Below are 18,245 nucleotides of genomic sequence, written 5' to 3' on the forward strand. Positions count from 1 at the left end.
TAGTTTGTGTTTTTACTTAAACTGTTATTTGGCCCAACTTCTGTTTAGATTTTATTCCTCGCTTGTTTCTCTACAAATAAAACCTCTTACATTCCACATCCCTCTCACAGTGTTGCGTCTTGGGTCCTCATACAAAACTCTGAAAGGAAACAATATATCTGATCATTTCTGTTTTCTTTAGCTCTGCCTGCTGTCAGTCATAAAACCAGATCTAAACTTTATATTTATCCACACAGCTTTGACTTTATAATATACAAATACACAAGAATACAAAATTTGTAAAGATTCTCCAATGTGTCATTGAGTCTCTCTGATCATCATCCTGACCCTGATAATATGTATAAATGTTTTCTCCTCCAGATCCTCCACAGCTTCCCTCTCTGTCAGTGAGTCCCTCTGCTGAGATAGTGGAGGGTAGTTCAGTGAATCTGACCTGTAGCAGTGATGCTAACCCAGCAGCTAATTATACCTGGTATAAGGAGAATGAAAACTCACCAAAAGCTTCAGGACAGATCCTCACCATTACTGACTTCAGACCTGAACACAGTGGGAATTATTACTGTGAAGCTCAGAACACAAGAGGACGTCAGTTCAACATCTTTCATCTGAAATCTGTGCCAGGTAAACAATAGTCTGTGGTCTTTGCACACACAGGTTCATATTTACTGCCTTAATGCATTCACTACCCCTTCACTCTAAGTATCACAGTTAAATGCATAAACCCAACCCCCTACTCTTAACCTAAACCCATATCTAACCCTAAATAAGTCTTAAGTCTCAAACAGACCTTCAAACTTGGTTTATCAGCTCCTGTTAAAACACATTTTCTTTCTTTTGGTTTATACTTCCAGCAAATATCAGGCTGACCCTGCTGGTCTCGCTGCTGATTCTTCTCTTTGTCCTGAGCCTGTTTACAAGGTAAAAGGTTACAATTCCATCAGTTTTCTTCAGATTTTCTTTATTCACAAAGTGATGAATTTCATTGGGTTTAACATTGTATTGTGGTTGTAGCTGGTATTGTTGGATTCAATTAAGGATAAAGAAAAAACTGAGCAGCAACACTGAACCAAATAGAAGCACAGAGATGAAAGAGGTGAGAGGATCTGTTGACTAAATGTTTCCAATAACATATTATGATTCCTAAGTTTTTCCAAAATTATGTGAGTGATGTCATTAAATCCATGTGCAGGTCAGTTTAGTCATGTCTTTTCATCTCTCCCCATCAGTCAGACTCTGGTCTTGATTATGAGAACATCTCAGCCTTCAGGTCGGTCACTGCAGCACAGACAGACGACACAGAGGAGCAGGTAAAGTCCAGTTAGAGAAGTAAGAGCTTCCTGCCTGGAAGAAACTGGCTTCACCCTAACTTGTAGTTATGACACGTACATCATCCATTAGATTTTTCTTTAAATGCTGTTCATCCAGAGGCAGCAATGAGCTAAATCAGGGGTGGCCAACCAGTCAGAGACTAAGAGCCACATTTTTTACTGTGTTACCGCAAAAAGCCACATCATGGGCACACATGAACATCACCCCCTCCCAACCTCACACACACACAGACCTCTGCTCAGCCAGATTTATTGTAAAAGTCACACACCAACATGATGACAGAAATTGACTCCTACAGTACTAAGACCACAGGCCAGTAATTTTTAACAATGAATATTGTGTGCACTGTCTCACAAACTCACACAAACTCAGTTCAACCAAGCCCACAAACAAAAATATAATAATTCACAATAGCATGTTTCTTTTACTATGCATGTTGCTTAGTGGGACTTCCTTGCCTTGCACCAGGTCAGGCAGCATTTTTCAATTACCCTGCAGGGTCAGGTTCACTCTGTCCAAGTGACACAGGATGTCGACCAAAACAGCCAGATCCATAATCCACTCGAGGTCCAAGAGCTCGGGATAGTCCTTGTCATGAACAGTTTCACGGCATCCAAAAGCTCAAAGAAGCGAGAGAGTACGCAGCCTTTTGACAGCCACCTCACAGTGCAGTGCAGCGGCAGGTCACCTGGAAGCCCTTGGTCCAGCTCAGCGATGAGATTCTTGAATTGCCTGTGGTTAAGCGCATGTTTGCGGATGTAGTTTACGATTTCCATCACAGGCTTCATGACGTTTTCTAAATTCAATGATTTAGACACGAGTTGCTCCATGTGGATGATGCAGTAGAAATTCCAAAACTCTGGAAAAGTTTGGTCGGCTTCGCAGAGCCCCACAAGCCCGTTCACAGATCTGATCATGGCTGGCGCTCCATCCGTGGCTATTGCAGTTAGTTTCGGTTTGGGCAGATTTGCAAATGCACAAAATTTCGCAATTGCAGCCATCATTGTTTCTTTCACATCTATCCCACGGGTCCTGTCTTTTAATGGTACAATATCAAGGAGTTCTTCTTACATCACACAATCGTTTGACACAGAGCGTGCAAATATTGCCAACTGAGGCTTATTATGTATGTCACAACTCTCATCCAATGCGACACTAAAATACTCACATGCTTGAAGGTCAGAGTGCAACTGTGGTTCAATTGCCGTGTTAATGTCCGATATTCTGTGTTCAACAGTGTGGCGGGACAGTTGAATGTCTGATACAATTTGTTTTAGTTTGTCGTTTTCAGGAGACAAGATTTCAACAATGTCACTGAGGCATTTTTTAACGAACTCCCCCTGATTGTGTGGCTTTTTAGCCCGCGGAACGTTCCAAGCCAGTGGATACGATGCAATCGTTACTGTCTCTGAGTGCTTCGTAAATTTTGGGAAAAAACTGTATCTGCTTTTCTGCCTGACTTTTCCAACTGACCAACTTGTTTTTGCGAAGTTCAGTCCCTTTTGGAAATTCCTGGTTGATGTTAGCATGGAGTGAGCTGAAGTGGTGCTGAAGATTTGAAGCTTTGAAATGCGCTAATGACGCCTGACGTTCAACAAAAAAATATAAAACTCTCCCACTCTGTTAAAAACGTCCTGTGTTAATCTTCATATTTTTGTTTTGCTGTGCATTTTTTTCTGCCATTTTGAGAGCGAACTTGACAAAAATTGTTCACTCAAATGATCCTGCACCTACTGGGAAACTTTACGGTATTTTCATCTCACGAACATGCGCATTTGACGAAAATACCGTAATGAACTCAAGCGAAGCGAACACGCACATTAAAAAAAACAAAAACAAAACACAAACACAAACTTTGATATGTATGCAAGAGCCGCATGAAACCAGGCAAAGAGCCGTGCGTAGGCCAGGCCTGAGCTAAATAGTTGAACAGTTGAGTATGTGACCTCATCCTTCTGAAATCCTCTACCATGTCCTATCTTCGTACTGTGTTCATGTGCAGACAGCACTTATTGCACCAGTCCCTGAAGGCCTCCAGAAGGTCCCTGTACTCTTGTTCCTAAACACTCCAGAAACATGCAACAATAGCTGTATCATCATATTACTTTTGTATGTCACAGGACTCAAATCTGTGTTCAAAGTCCACTATGCAAAGTGTGAATAGGAAAGGTGCTAAAACAGTCCTCTGTGGAGCAGCGGTGCTGCTCCTGACCATAGCAGAGACACAGCTCCCGAGTGTGACATACTGAGTTTACGCTGTCCGTTCTCCTGATGAGGCTAAATGGTGTGAAATGCACTTGAAAAGTTAAAACAAAAGGAAGCTGACATAACATCCCAGCTACTCCAGATAACTGTAGGCCCAGTGCAGCAAACGTATCCTCCACTCCAATGTGATCTGTGTATGCACCACAGTGACCTCTGACCTCAGAAAATGGACTACTAGGAACTCCAGTGTCATATGTGATGTTTAGGCCACCTGTGAGTAATCATTTAACTCAGACTGGCACCCTATTGGGCAGCGGTACAAGACAAGATGTTTTCCATTGCACCGGAACTGTATATGTTCAAAGACTCATGTTGAGAATCCACTGGAGAGGCTCCACTAATTGGGTTACAGTCTTTGAGGAGTCTCAGTCTGGAATCTCTGCATCTTTGCCAGCAGGTTTCCCTGTACTCAGCTTTCAGAGTTTTGGCCTTACCTCATCTACTGTAAAAGACAGTAGTGGTTGACCATGAGTGATGGATGTTATAGTTGCAGAGGAGGGGAAGGAGGAGAAAAGATGAGTGGGGAGGGAGAGGGGCTGCATGAGCAGGGGCAGTAGGTGCTACAAGAGGGGGAATGAGTGCTTGGGGAAGGATGGATTCTAAACCCCAATCAAACCTGTTAAAGAACAGGTTGAAACAGTTTCTGTCCACGTTATCATCCAAGACCTGACTTTACTTTTTTGAATAGTGATGTTTCTCATTTACTCACACACATCTATGATGTCACTCTGCTGCAGCTTACCTTCGACCTTCTTTTTGTCATAGAAGATCATAGACTTATACTGTGTGTTTATGCAGAGTTTGTTCTACTGCAGATGTGTAGGATTAACAATCTTTTCAGTTTCTTTAATTTGAACCAATGAATCGTAGATAAATTATCCTGATTAGGTTCTTGGTTTCCATATTGTATGTCTCATCTTTTCATCCCTCCTCAACAGTCCGACTCCTACAATATTTATGCGAACATCTCTGAGGTCAATCGCTGCAGCACAGACTGAAGACACATGGCAGCAGGAAGACTTAAGGTCAGAACTTTATGCACAGAAGAAACAGGCCAAACTCTAATTTATAGAGATCCTACAAATCCAGTCCCTCACTTGTTTTTGATCTGGTTTTCTTTAGATGCTGTTTAACCAGTGGTAGGAACGAGCTGATTGAGAAAGAAAGTAGAACAACATGGAAGTAACATGGGAGAGGATATAGAGGATGTGGACACATTTAATTTCAAAGTAAAAGCGTTTTTTTTTTTCAGTTAAGTTATATTACTGTTCATGTAAATAAAAATATTGAGGCTTTACAAATCCATATTTATAGTTATCACACCTGTCTAATTTCAGAATATACTCTTAAAACTAAAGTATCAACATCCACAATGTAAAATTTCAATATATAATTTCATCAAAATTAGACCAATGCTGCTTTTTAGTTGCAAGACACCTGCACCTGCAGAAGTAATAAAAACTAATAGAATTTAAATATGTACATTTGTCTTTGTCAGTTTTTTTCACTGAATAAAACCTGTCTCAGTGTAATTTATCATTTTGTTATGAGAAGACGCGCAGTCAAACTTTGTATTGATCAGGAATTTTTGCTGTGAGTTCATCTTTAAACACAAACAAAGTTTCACTGATGCTGAAGCTTTTACAGAATAAAAGCTCAGTACTTATACTTTGTGCAACAATGAGATTTTTTTCCATTTGTCATCAGTGTTGATCAAAAACTATTCACAGCTCCTCATCAGGCTCTATTGTGTCCCACAAACTAAATGTTCGAGGAATTGAACTTAAAATATAAGTAGCTTTAATAAGTAAAAATGAAAAAAAAGCACTAAATCATCATGTTCTGTTGGAGGATGGTAAAATATAATTTCCTTGTCCTCTAGTGGTTGCAGGTTTTGGCCTCATCATTCTGTTCTCTAAAGGGTTAGTTCACATCAAATACAACAACTTGATTCACTCAGTCATCTGTGAGTGAACTTTAATGCTAAATCTACTTTTCATGTTTTCCATTTAAAGAATTGAAAATAAACACTCTGCCAACACATCACACATCAGTACAGTTAATATTATTGGTGTGAAGCAAGTTTTCAGTTACCTTGCAGTTAAAGTATCAACGGATGCATCAAACTGTCACATCTGCAGAGATGCAATAAGACAGGACAACAAGAAACCAAAAGAGAGACAGACAGAGTGAGGCACCTGATGAAGATCCATATCCAACCCCCATCTGAAATGTGGCATCGACATCAGGAGAGGAGAGAGGCCCCAGGATGGAAGAAATAAATAAAATAAAGTGTTTGAAATATCTGACTGTGTTCCTGCAGTTTTTATTAGTCTGCAAAAAAGCAGAACTTCATGAAAGTTATTTAGAGCTTAAACAAAAGTTAGAGAATCATGAACAGAACATTCAGCTCCTCTCACTCTTTTTTACATTGCTAATGCCAACGTTTAGTGTTTGCTGTCATTTTGCGCATCGTGCATATTAATGATGTCAAGAAGAAGGAAGTCTGCTCTATTTTAACATCCTGATTTCTGTCTTCTGCCTATTGGTGACAGAGGAAAAGCATCTTTAGAGATGTCTGCTTCCAGTATACAGTACGTATAAGTATTTAGTGTTTGATGCACTTTCTGTAGATGTTTATCTGCTAATATGTTTCCTTTTATCTCATTTATCACACACGGATCAGAGGACAGTTATACATTTTTCTTTGGACAGAAACCAAAATGCAGAAACGTAGACAGATGCTGTAAAGTCTCTTAAATAATAATAAAAATACCAAAACTTTACAGCTGATAAGTCCAAAAGGAAAAAAAGACATATCAGGAAGCAAGGAAGGGTTCAGAAATTAAAGATAAAACAAAATGAGTAAAAACAGCAGGTGAGACATATGTCCACAATGAATGTGAAAAACCTGACAATAATAAAAATCTATTTAAATCCAGAAGGTTCAGATGTGATACAGGGACGTCAGGTTGTCTTGGTTCATTAATTATATTTAACACCATTTTTTCTCAGGTGCTGAGACCGACGTAATAAAGTAAAGTCTCTTTCTGAGCACAGCAGAAATTCATCTCTTGCAAATGTGTGAACATTTTTAAATTTCTTTCACACATCATTTTACATTTTTTCAAGGCAATTACCACATCAAAGGTGCAAAAGATACTGGAACAACCGTGACAAACCAAAAGAAAATGTCCCTTCACAGATATTAGACATTACTTTAATTCTTCAGTGATCAGTTTTATCTTCTTAAAACGTTGCCACCTGTGTTGCTAATGTAAGTATGGATCAAAGACACCAACGGCAAATAATTAAACTGAGTTACAACAGTACTGTAAGGGGCTGGTTTTGAGACAGGACCAAACGAGGCGCTAGACACAACAACTCAGTTAAATAAGTTTATTTTAAAAGGAACATAGTTGGCAAAGTGGGATGAAGATGTAGTAAGCCCTCTGACTATGAGAGGACACACAGATGAGTAACTCAGCAATGACTTGTGGGGTATGGAGTCTTACTAAAGTGAGTTGGGAGTACTGGGGTCTTATGGGGAAGAGTGGAGTATGGTCCTGGCAGTGGAGCTAGATAGAGAAAACCCAACAAAGCCCCCTTGAAAAAAGCCCAAGGCAACTTTGGAAAACAACAACTTCCTAAGGTAAAATTTCAGCAGACAGTTTTTCAAGTAGACAAGCTGTTGTACCTAAAGGTAATGTCACTTATTTTCTGAGAGTAAAAGTATTTTGCCACAGGGTTAAACTATAAACTATAGACTTATGCTAGTCAGCTCGAGACCCTTGGGGTCGTGTGGTGTATGGAGCACAAGTGCTATCTCTTTGGCCTGCCATTTTTGGAAGTTTGCCTCCTGTTATAGCCTGCTAGCACCCAAGCTAACCCTGGGATCCACTGTCTAGTAGACACAGAGATGGAGTGAAGCATAGATGAATTCGAACACACAGTCTTAGAGAGCAGAGTACTGCTGGAGTGCCCCAAGTAGGAGGTGACGCACACCGACCTGATGGTGCCAGTTTGACCCAGACTACACACTGCTCCCTCGACTATGGGAGACACGAACTGCTGCCATTCACGCCGGCCAAGCTGCCACGGGCTGACCACCCTGGAGCCCTATCTCACTCAGGTCAATTTGGCTGCTCTCAACGAAAGATGGACTGCGAAGAAACAACTATTCATCTAGCCCTGGAGGACCCTGACTTGCAATTGCCTACTGACCTGTTCCCAGAAGATCTTTGGGAGCCCCGAGCCATCACTACTGTACTCAACCTATGTTTCCCACGGAATTTGGCCCTGAGAGAAGAGGTGCTGGGGGCACATTGATGCTGGGCTGATTCCTGGCACACGAAGGTCAGGGAAGCCAACTATAAGACTAAGGCAGAATACCTAGAGCTGTGGTCCCCCGACGTCAGCCAAGGAATGACCGCTGCAAGGTCCACTAATGCAAGGCCGGAGCATTTTGCCAGGGACTGCCTAGCCCCAAGCCCCCGCACCAGAGCTGAGCCACTATCAGAAAATGGATACGGGATGAGGCAGTGAGGGACCCCTCATCGCGCTCCCAACCACCCGTCCAAATAGATTGCCCCACAGTAGGACGTTACGGGCCACTATGGGACTGTACATAGACTGTGTCATTGCAGGTGGGCTTTGCAGGATCCACCATTTGCCTGTTGCAACGGGGGGTACTGCCAGGGATTCCTGGTCCTCTCCACAGGGACTGTGGAGTGAACTGCTCACAGTGACGGGAGATGGTGATAAAGACAACTGCATTGTTGGTTTGGACCTGCTGGCATGCTGGGGGGCATGTACTGAAGTCCCCCTGTGAGAGCCTCTCTATGAATTTGAAATTTTTGCAGGACACCTCCAGCTGAAAAAAAACCAACTCAAAGTAGTAAACTGCACAACATCATTAGCATTTGTGTTCATTGTCCAATTACAATTACTTTTAGTCATTTATCAGACGCTTTTATCCAAAGCTACTTACACATGAGGTACAAGGCAGGAAAACTTCAACTCAAGGAGAAAACAGCGAAGCAAATTGCCCTCAGAAAAGTGTTTACATTTCATGAGATGCAAGTTCGAGAAAGAGCAGAAAGGAAGTTTTTTTTATTATTAGATTTAAATGCATAGGAAGTTGTGTAAGAGTTCTGTTTTCAGCAGTTTTTTAATTGTGAGTGAGTTTGCTGAGCGGTGGAACGAGTTCCACCATCGTGGGATCATTGCGCTGAAGAGTTTTGCTTGGTGTCTTCTGTGCAGTACTGGGACCACCAGACGTTGTTCGTTGGCAGACCACAGTGCACGGTAAGGATTGTAGACTTGAATGAGTGAGTTGAGATAAGCAGGAGCTGTTGAGTTCATCACCCTGTACGCAAGAGACAGAGCTTTGAACCTGATGTGAGCAGCTACAGGAATGTGTAGAGATTTGAAGGTCTGACTGTAAAGTACAAGGACTTCGGTCTTGGAGAGGTTGAGCTGAAGATGTCTCTCTCATCCAGGCAGAGATGTCGGAGAGACAGGCAGAAAATGCGTGATGAGACAGTGGAGTCATCCGGAGGAAAGGACAGGAAGAGCTGTGTGTCATCAGCATAGCAGTGATAGGAAAGGCCATGGGAGTAGAGGATAAAACCCAGGGATGTTGTATAGACGGAAAAAAGAAGAGGACCAAGAACTGAACCCTACGGCACACTGGTAGAGAGTTTATGAGAGCTAAAACATGGCCCTGCTAGGATACCTTGAATGTTCATCCCGATAGGTAAAACTAAAGCCAGGCTAGAGCTGATCCAGAGATGTTCAAAATGGTAGTTCACAGTGTCAAAGGCTGCGGATAGGTCGATTAGGGTCAAGACAGAAGACTAACCTGCAGCTTTCGCAACTAGAAGAGATTCCAAGACAGTCAGGAGGGCTGTTTCCGTGGAGTGACCCCTCTTGAAGCCAGACTGGTTGACAAGAAGACATTGTTCTTGGAAAGAAAGTCTGAGAGTTGATTGAAGGCTGCTTGTTCCATGTTCTTGGCCAGAAATGGAAGAAGAGAGACAGGTCAGTAATTCTCCACAAGGGATAAAGAGAAGGCTTTTTGAACAGTGGGGTAATCTGGGCCTGCTTGAATGAGGTCGGAAGAGTTCTGAGAGATGTGTTGATGATTTGTATAAGAGCTGGCATTAGTGTGGGTGCAACTGCTTGAAGGAGAGTGGAAGGGTTCGGATCCAGAGAGCAGGTGGTTGGATGGTTAGAGAGGAGGACGGTGGATACGTCGTCCTTAGTCAGAGTTGAAAATGATGAGAGCGATGCAGTGTTAAAAGATGTTAGCAGGATGTCATCATCTGGAGGAGAGAACTGTGAGCTAATGGCTGCCGTCAGCAGTGAGAGAGGGAGATGGTGGGTAAAGTGATTTGTAAGTGGAGAAAAGCTTTCCTATTCTGCTTTATTAGGATTAACAAAACAACAAGTTCATCAACGATTTATTAATAAACCACAATTTGAAGTTGTGAATCTTTCAATGCCACCTGAGAGATGCTGCCTCCACCTTCCCCTGATGTGCTGCTGCTGGCTAAATGCTAACGCTAATGCCAAAGAATGAATAGTGTCCTACATCAGCTCCTGACAGTGTGCTAACGTTAACCATGAGTCAATCCGATAGTCAGTTCACAGACTATCGGATTGACTTCAACTGTTCTTTAGCCCAAAGTAAGAATTTCACTTATTTTTAAAGTTCACTGCCTGCTCTAAATCCACTCTACTCCTCCTAAGTGAAAAGAAACTACAAGATGGCTATAAAAACCAACCGAATTATGTTCCTTAAGGTCAGAAGAGGAACGTTGGTATGGTTACTGTCAACAAACATCATCACAGACATCTCCTCCCCCGTACATAGAGGGGGGGCAGTGGTGGTCAAAAGTGAATTAGACTAAGTACAAATAAAGAAGTTCACACCTCTGCAGGAAGCATTCTGTGTGAATGCAGCTGAAGTGCACACATCCTGTTCTGATGTGTGTCAGATAAACTGGCAGTGCACCCTGTAATTACAGAATAGGTCCCCTATAGTTACCATATACCTATAGTTTAAGTTCTCTTTCTGTTGCCTGTTAGTTTCCTATTAAGCATCATACAAGAACCACATAATATTAGATTGGGTCCCCCTCACTTTCAAAATAGTGACGGTATAACAATTTCCAAGTTCCCAGATTGTTACCACTTTATTTTGCATCTTGTTATCAGGTACCTACAAGTACATATTTTTAATTGCAGTAAAGCTACACCATTATTACTAAATTGGTGGGTCATAATCGACAATGCTATCTGTCACACCTGCCAAGTTAACTTGTTTTGTCCTCTGTTTGAGTGCATTTATAACTGCAAAAAATAAATAGCTTTGTGAGCAGCAGTGCCCCCTCTGGTCAGCTAGTAGTAGTAGGTTTAGATCCTAGAATTCCCCTAAGAGTCACTGAAGCAGGTAAAGGACAGAGCGTGACTGATTGCCTGCTGCTAATTTTCTTTATAACGTTGTAGCCTTAGACATTATTTGTCCATAAGTATTTTGTTTATTACCCTTTTTTATGCTGTAAACATACTGTGGTTGCTGCATTATTATTTTGCTTTAAAGTCGTTAATTTGGAACTATGGTAAAATGTGGTGCTCATTGCTGTTGTGACTCAGCATGTTTTTGTTTCAATGTTTGAAACCTTGGATTGTGCCTGTAAGATGTATGTTATGTTATTTTCATTCCTATTGTTGTTTGTGTTCAGTTTTTCAGTGAATGAGTGAGTAAAGTAAAGCAAGAGAAACGAAGAGTGAGCCTTCATTAAACATTCAAAAAAAGTAAGGCCTTGTGCTTATTGGAGGACTTCACACTCACCATGTTAGCTAACCCTCCAGCATAGAACAAGTTCCACTCTTTGCGAGGACAGTATATAACTGCTAAACAAATACTAAAATTAAAATTGGTGATCTCAGCAGAACCCAGACACCAGTCACACATCAGGGAGAAGGAGCAACAAATAGCAATAAGACATGACAACAAGAAACAGAAAGACAGAGGAAGTAAGAATGTCAGAATCCTATAGGCAGAAGATCCAACCCATCAGGAGGAAAGAGACTGAGACTGTCCTGCAAAATATAACCATGGCAGACCTTAGGGTACTACTATACAGACATAGGAATCTTTGGCATATACCCAAAGGACGTGCTCGGGGTGTATGGAGGAATTTACCACAGCACACCAGAGTTTGAGTCCAGTGTCAAACAACTTTTGTCTGCTTTGTTGTAACAAGTCGAGTAACATGAATAATGTCATGTGTGATATGTGACAAATCACATTTTAACAACAACTAATTATGTTTATTTAGTCCCTAACCGTCCCCAGATTCTTTGTGCCTAACCAAACACTATTTTAACTCTGCAGCTTTAAGTGTTTAGTGTGAAAAAATAGTGTGAAACTAGTTGCGACAGACTCGGCCATTTTGTTGCCTAGTCCTAAAAAGCCTCCATTTTAACAGACATCAGCCTCACTACCTTGCTGCAGTGTTTCAATAAAAACTTTTAATGCGTTAAATGAGAAGCGATGCACGAATTAATCATATGAACATTAAGGTTTTGAGAAAGTTAAACCCACAGTCTGGATGTTTATGTACTTGAGCGATTAAATAAGTCAAATACTTTGTTACGTCTATGCTGGCATTGATAAAGTCAGAGTTTAAAGTTTGGTAGCATTGTCTCATGCATATTGATGGTGTGAAGAGGAAGGAAATCTGTTGTATTTTAGGATCTTTACTGTACATCTGTCTTCTTCTTAGTGGTGAGTAAAAGCAGACAGAGAAGCGTCCTCATCCAATGTAAGTAGTGTTTTACTGATGCACTTTCTGTCCACATGTCTGTTAATATGTTTTCTTTCATCTGGATTATCACAGACAGCTGACAGGAGCAGTTATGCATTTTTCTCCAACAGCGAGTGAATTTGTCGTCATCCTTCTCTCTGTATCAGGTACTGTACATCTACATTTACTGCAGGAAATGCTGAATTTTTAAAGAATTTAATTTATCAGCCTGTATTTGTGAATAAGTTCACAAAATTGAATTTTCCATCATAAATGCAGTTGCTTTTTAACAATAACAGCAGTGTCTTATAGGGTAAATCAGGAAACAGGAACCCAAATGCAGAAACACATGCAGACACTGCAGAGTGTCTTTAATAAAGATGAAAAGGCCAAAGTCTTACAGCTGATAAGGCAAGAAGGGAAAAAGGCACATATATGTAAAGAGGAGCCGCTTCAGGAATTATAGGAAGAACAGGAGCTAAGACACAGTGAATATAAAAAAACTTGATAATAAAGCAGAAAATTTAAATTTTCTGTTTAAAGAATCTACAGGTGATAACAGTGATACAGTGAAGTCTGTCATGAGCATCAGTTCTACTTCCTGTTCCAGATGTTTATTTTGTAGCTCCTCAGTTCCCACTTCCTGTTCCTTAGTCATTTCTGCAACTTCAACACAATCGGTCCAGATCACTTTCACCTGTGCCTCCCTTCCTATATAAGCCTCTGTGCTTTGTGCACTTATTTGCCAGATTGTCAGCCTCTATCCCGCCTTTATTGATCATGTTGCCTTAAGCTATCGACTTTATTCTGACCTGGTTGCTCTGCTTAAACTCCTGCTACCATGAGTTTTGATCTATCTGCTTGAATCCCTGTTATGCTGACTACATTGTTATACTTCGACTCTGAACTCTGCCTCTGGTCCTCAATGGAGACATTTACTTTTATTGGTCTTCTGACTAGTATATTTCTGGAAATTGAGATCTGGATTCTGTTAAAGTCCTGGATTATTGGATTGGTTTTCTGAATCATTCTGGATGCTTTTGTACTAATACTGTGTGTTTGATATTTGGGACTTTTTTGGACACTGAGTTTGTGAAACTCCTGAGGAGAGGACGTCTTCATCAGCTGTACATTTTCCCTGAAACACTTGGTACCCACAGACTCATCTCAGCTCTTCTCCACCTACTATTGTTGGCTGCCCTGCTGTCTCTCTCCCTCTCATTCTCATTCTTCTTCAATGCTGACACAGAGGGAGGCCATCTCACCGTGACTTCATCCTGGTTTTTCCAACTGAGACACACACACCTCCCAGGCTCAGCCCTGTGGTATATTGGAATCAAATACGAGCTACTGTGCCATCTAGTGACCCAGAGGAATCCATGCAAGCTCTCTCAACACATTCATCCACTTGCCTGTTTGTCTTCTTTATCTCCATAAAAAAACTTTATACACTGAGTGACTTGCTTCTGACCATCTTTAGGTCATTATTGATTAACCCTAGCAGTACAGTCTGACCACAATGAACTTTCTAAGCATGATAAGGTCCTTAGTGAAATAATCTCTAGCATTCAACAGTTATCTCAACAATTTGCTCAGCTCACTATCTCTTCTTGCCATAGTACTTCTGAATCCGGGCATCACTTCTCAACAGAATTGGTTCCTCCCCAGTTTTCCCAGGGAACCTAACATTCTTTCCGTTCTGCTCAGGCCCCTCTGAAATAGTGTACTGGTCCTGACCCTAACTATCCTGACATCTCCAAAGTCCCTAAAGCATATACAAAAGGCCACTTGTCTACCTCTGCACTGATTGTTCCATAAATCTGCTACTGGGCTCTCTTCCCCTCCAGAGGTCGTCTATACTCTTTGTCTGCCCCAGAACGAGAAGCCACAGACTCTTTCTTACTTGAAGCTCTTGCAGCCTCATTCACTCTTGCTGAAGCCATTTTTTCTTTTCTTTGTTGGTAAGAAGGACGGTGGCCTTCGCCACTGTATCGATTATCAAGGGTTAAATTATATCACTTTCAAGAACTGCTACTCGTTACCTTTGATATCATCTGCTTTCAAACTGATCCAGAGTTCTACCATCTACATTAAGTTGAATCTGCGCAATGCATATTATCTGGTTCAGATCAAGGAAGGAGATGAATGGAAGACTGCTTTCAACACACCTGCTTGGCATTATGAGTACCTGGTCATGCCATTAGGGCTAGCCAATGCATCTTCCAAAATCTGGTCAATGATGTTCTGGGAGATATGCTAAAAAAGTTTGTGTTTGTCTATCTCGATGATATCTTGATCTTTTTCTGCTCTGACTAAACATGTCCAGGACATGTCAGCTCTTCATTAAAGCAGAGTGTGTGTTTCATGCCATGACACCACAATTTCGTTTCTGAACTTTGTTCTATCCACCAACAACCTGGGACATCCAGGCAAAGTCCTGAAAATCGAGTGAAAATGGTAAACAATTACAGAGGTTCCTAGGTTTTGCGATATTCTACTGGAAGTTTATCAGGGGTTGCAACTCGGTCGCAGGCCCAGTCCATCAACGCACCTCAGTCAAATCCAAGTTTGTCTGAACACAAGAGGCAAAGCAGGCTTTCACAGCCCTTAAGGGTCTATTCACCTCAGCACCCATCCTGATCTTACCTGACACTAACAAGCACATCATTGTGGAGGTTGCTGCATCAAATACAAGGGAATAACCTCTCACAGATGTCCAGACTTAATATAATAATAATAAGACTCACCCCTGTGCTTTCTTCTCTCCTCACTTGTCTTCTGCTGAAAGAAACTGTGATATTGGTAAGTGCGAACTACAGCCAGTCAAGCTCGCTCTAGAGGAATTGCATCATTTGCTGGAGGGGGTCTAAAATTCTCTTCATTGTCATGACTAATCTCAAGAATCTCAAGTATTTATGAGGTGCCAAATGTCTAAATTCCAGACAGGCCAGGTGGGCTCTCTTTTTTTGGGGGGGGGGGAACAATTCCAATTCACACTCTCCTACCATCCTGACCCTAAAAATGGTAAAGCGGATGCCCTTTCCAGACAATTCGACCTCCAGGAAGATAATGATTCACCCGACTTCATCCTGCCTGCCACTGCCCACCTTGCCACAGCCACTGGGTACATTGAACAGGAAGTCATGGATGCACACAAGAATTCTCCTAATCCTTTAGCCTGTCATGACGATCGTCTTTTATGCCTGAAGATCTTCAACCCAGCATCCTCTGGTGATACCACTCCTCCAAACTGTCTTGCCACTCTGGTATAATCCGAACCCATTTCATGCTAGAACAACGCTTCTGGTGGTCCTCCATAAGTAAATATGTCAAGAAATTTTTTCTGTCTGCCCTAAATGTGCCCAAGCAAAGACCCCCAGACATACTCCCAGAGGACTTCTACATCCCCTTTTCATACCCAAGCTTTCCTGGTCACACATTTCTATGGACTTCTTCATAGGACTTCCTCTTTCTGAAGGCATTATCACCATTTATAATGCATTATCACCATAATGCATTATGCATTATAAATTATCTGCTAACTCACATCTTCAGAATTCATCAAGTTCCCCAACAGCATCGTCTTAGACCAGGGTCCCCAATTCCCAGCCAAATTCTGGGCTGTTTCCTGTCGCCTACTAGGGATCACAGTCACTTTGTCCTCCATGTTCCATCCCCAATCCAACAGTCAATTGTAACATCTAAACCAGGAAATGGAAACAGGACTCCGGCTACTGTGCTCTCAGGATGTGGGCAAAGAGCGTGTTCTGGGTTGAGTACGGTCCCAATTCTTTGCAACATGGCTAACCCCATTTTAGACTGTTTATGGCTATCATCTGTATCTGTATACTTGGACTCTGCCTCTGGCCCTCATTGGAGACCTATTCTATTTGTCTTCTGACTTCCTAACTAGTATATTTCTTGAAATTGTGATTTGGATTCTGTTACAGTCGGATTTTTGGATTGGTGTTCTGAATTATTCTGGATGCTTTTGAACTAATAATGTGTGTTTGGTATTTTGGACTTTGTGATTGGATTTGGATTCAGTGACACTGAGCTTTTGAAACTCCTGAGGAGAGGACTTCTTCATCAGCTGTAAGTTTTCCCTGAAACACTTGATACCCACAGACTCCTCTTAGCTCTTCTATGTCTACTCTGATCAGAAAACTGATCAGGAATGGGAAACATAGGGAAATTAATTTCTCTTGTCCTAGCCCAAATCAATAGACTGGGGCTAAAAAAAATAAATCTTTGCTTCGCTTTTATTGCTAATTCAAAAATGAGGATGCAAAACTTTTCACACAATTGTATTTGGTATTTAAGTTGTAATTAGAAAGCTGCATAATCAGTAACTAAGTATGTTGATTATCATTTCTCTGTGTTACAGTGATACAGGCTCAGAATGAGTGGGGAATAAGTTATCCTTCTCTTAAGATCTGTGGCATAAAAGGATCAAAAGTTGAAATTTCCAGCGCCTACACGTACCCATCCACACTGAATGATAGAACTACCACTATTAAAGAAAAACTGTGGTTTACTAAGGGGGAAAATAATGCACCTGTGGATCTGTTAACAGACTCAGATTATACAGATCGTGTGCGTTATCACTGTGAAAACAACAAATGCACTCTGACCATCACAGACCTGAGACTGAGAGACTCAACTGTTTACAAGTTCAGATTCATATCAAACCAAACAATAGGAAAACATACTGGTTTACCTGGAGTCACTTTGTCTGTCACAGGTAACATTCATTGAAACTTTATTTTCTTACAGTGGCTAATTTTGAGAAAATAAATCGGTTTGTGCAATGTTAAATTTCTTTCTCCACAGATTCAGATCTCCAGATGCAGGTGATCAGATCAGATCCCCGTCAGGATTCTACCTGGGCAGAAGTGAAGTGTCAAAGCAGTTGTTTACCTGATAATCCCACCTTCATCTGGTACAAGAATGGACAGATATGGAGAGAAACAACTTCTCCGTCTCATGAAGACAACTTCAATTCTACAGACAGTTATTCCTGTGCTGTGAAAGGTCATGAGAAGTTCCCCTCTCCTCCAGTGTGTGAGTTCACTCACTGTCCTCACTTTATAACATAAAACCTGGTGCAGCTATGTCCACACAAATGAGTATTTTATGATTCATTGTGCAGAGCTGAAGAAAGATGAGATCTCTTTCCAATAAGATGTTGAGACTCAATGACTTTGACCCCAGATTATTTGTTTTATCTCAAGCCTTCAGAACTGTTGGCGATAACGTGGTGACATTTGATAAAGACTGTGATTTATGTGCTACAATGTATTTATTTAATTTAGAACATCCCTTAAATCTCAACTTCATTTTTAAATTTCATGATTAATGTTTTCATATTTCCTCCTCCAGATGCTCCACGGCTTCCCTCTGTGTCAGTGAGTCCCTCTGCTGAGATAGTTGAGGGTAGTTCAGTGACTCTGACCTGTAGCAGTGATGCTAACCCAGCAGCTAATTATACCTGGTTAAAAAAAAATGGAAATCCAGACCTTCAACGTATTAGTAAACAACTTGTCTTCAGCTCCATCCTGTCCTCTGATGCAGGACATTATTACTGTACAGCAGAGAACAAGCTGGGGAGGAGGGCATCTGAGTATAAGTTTGTTAATGTGGAATGTAAGTGAAACAGTTTATTTTGAAAATCATCCAACAGCTGATGAATGTGGGTTTAAAACCTTAAGTTATAAAAAGCAGGAAACAATTTATTTGATAATTACTGTTTTCTTCAGCTCTGCCTGCTGTCAGTCATAAAACCAGATGTAAACTTTAGATTTATCCACACAGCTTTGACTTTTTAATATAGAA

General features: G+C 41.2%; 2 long non-coding RNA genes across 2 annotated transcripts; both read left to right on the forward strand.

The window, feature by feature from the left end:
- The first annotated feature begins 1,010 nt into the window (after positions 1–1,010).
- LOC137124665 (uncharacterized) lies at positions 1,011–5,009 on the forward strand. The gene is made up of 4 exons (XR_010914002.1): positions 1,011–1,093; positions 1,227–1,307; positions 4,533–4,619; positions 4,717–5,009. It is a non-coding gene; the product is annotated as an uncharacterized lncRNA (long non-coding RNA).
- A 7,126-nt stretch (positions 5,010–12,135) lies between these two features.
- LOC137124663 (uncharacterized) lies at positions 12,136–18,216 on the forward strand. Its single transcript, XR_010914000.1, has 3 exons — positions 12,136–12,577; positions 17,250–17,474; positions 17,793–18,216. It is a non-coding gene; the product is annotated as an uncharacterized lncRNA (long non-coding RNA).
- Positions 18,217–18,245: the final 29 nt, after the last annotated feature.

This window comes from Channa argus, chromosome 3, assembly GCF_033026475.1.
Source record: "Channa argus isolate prfri chromosome 3, Channa argus male v1.0, whole genome shotgun sequence".
NCBI lineage: Eukaryota > Metazoa > Chordata > Actinopteri > Anabantiformes > Channidae > Channa > Channa argus.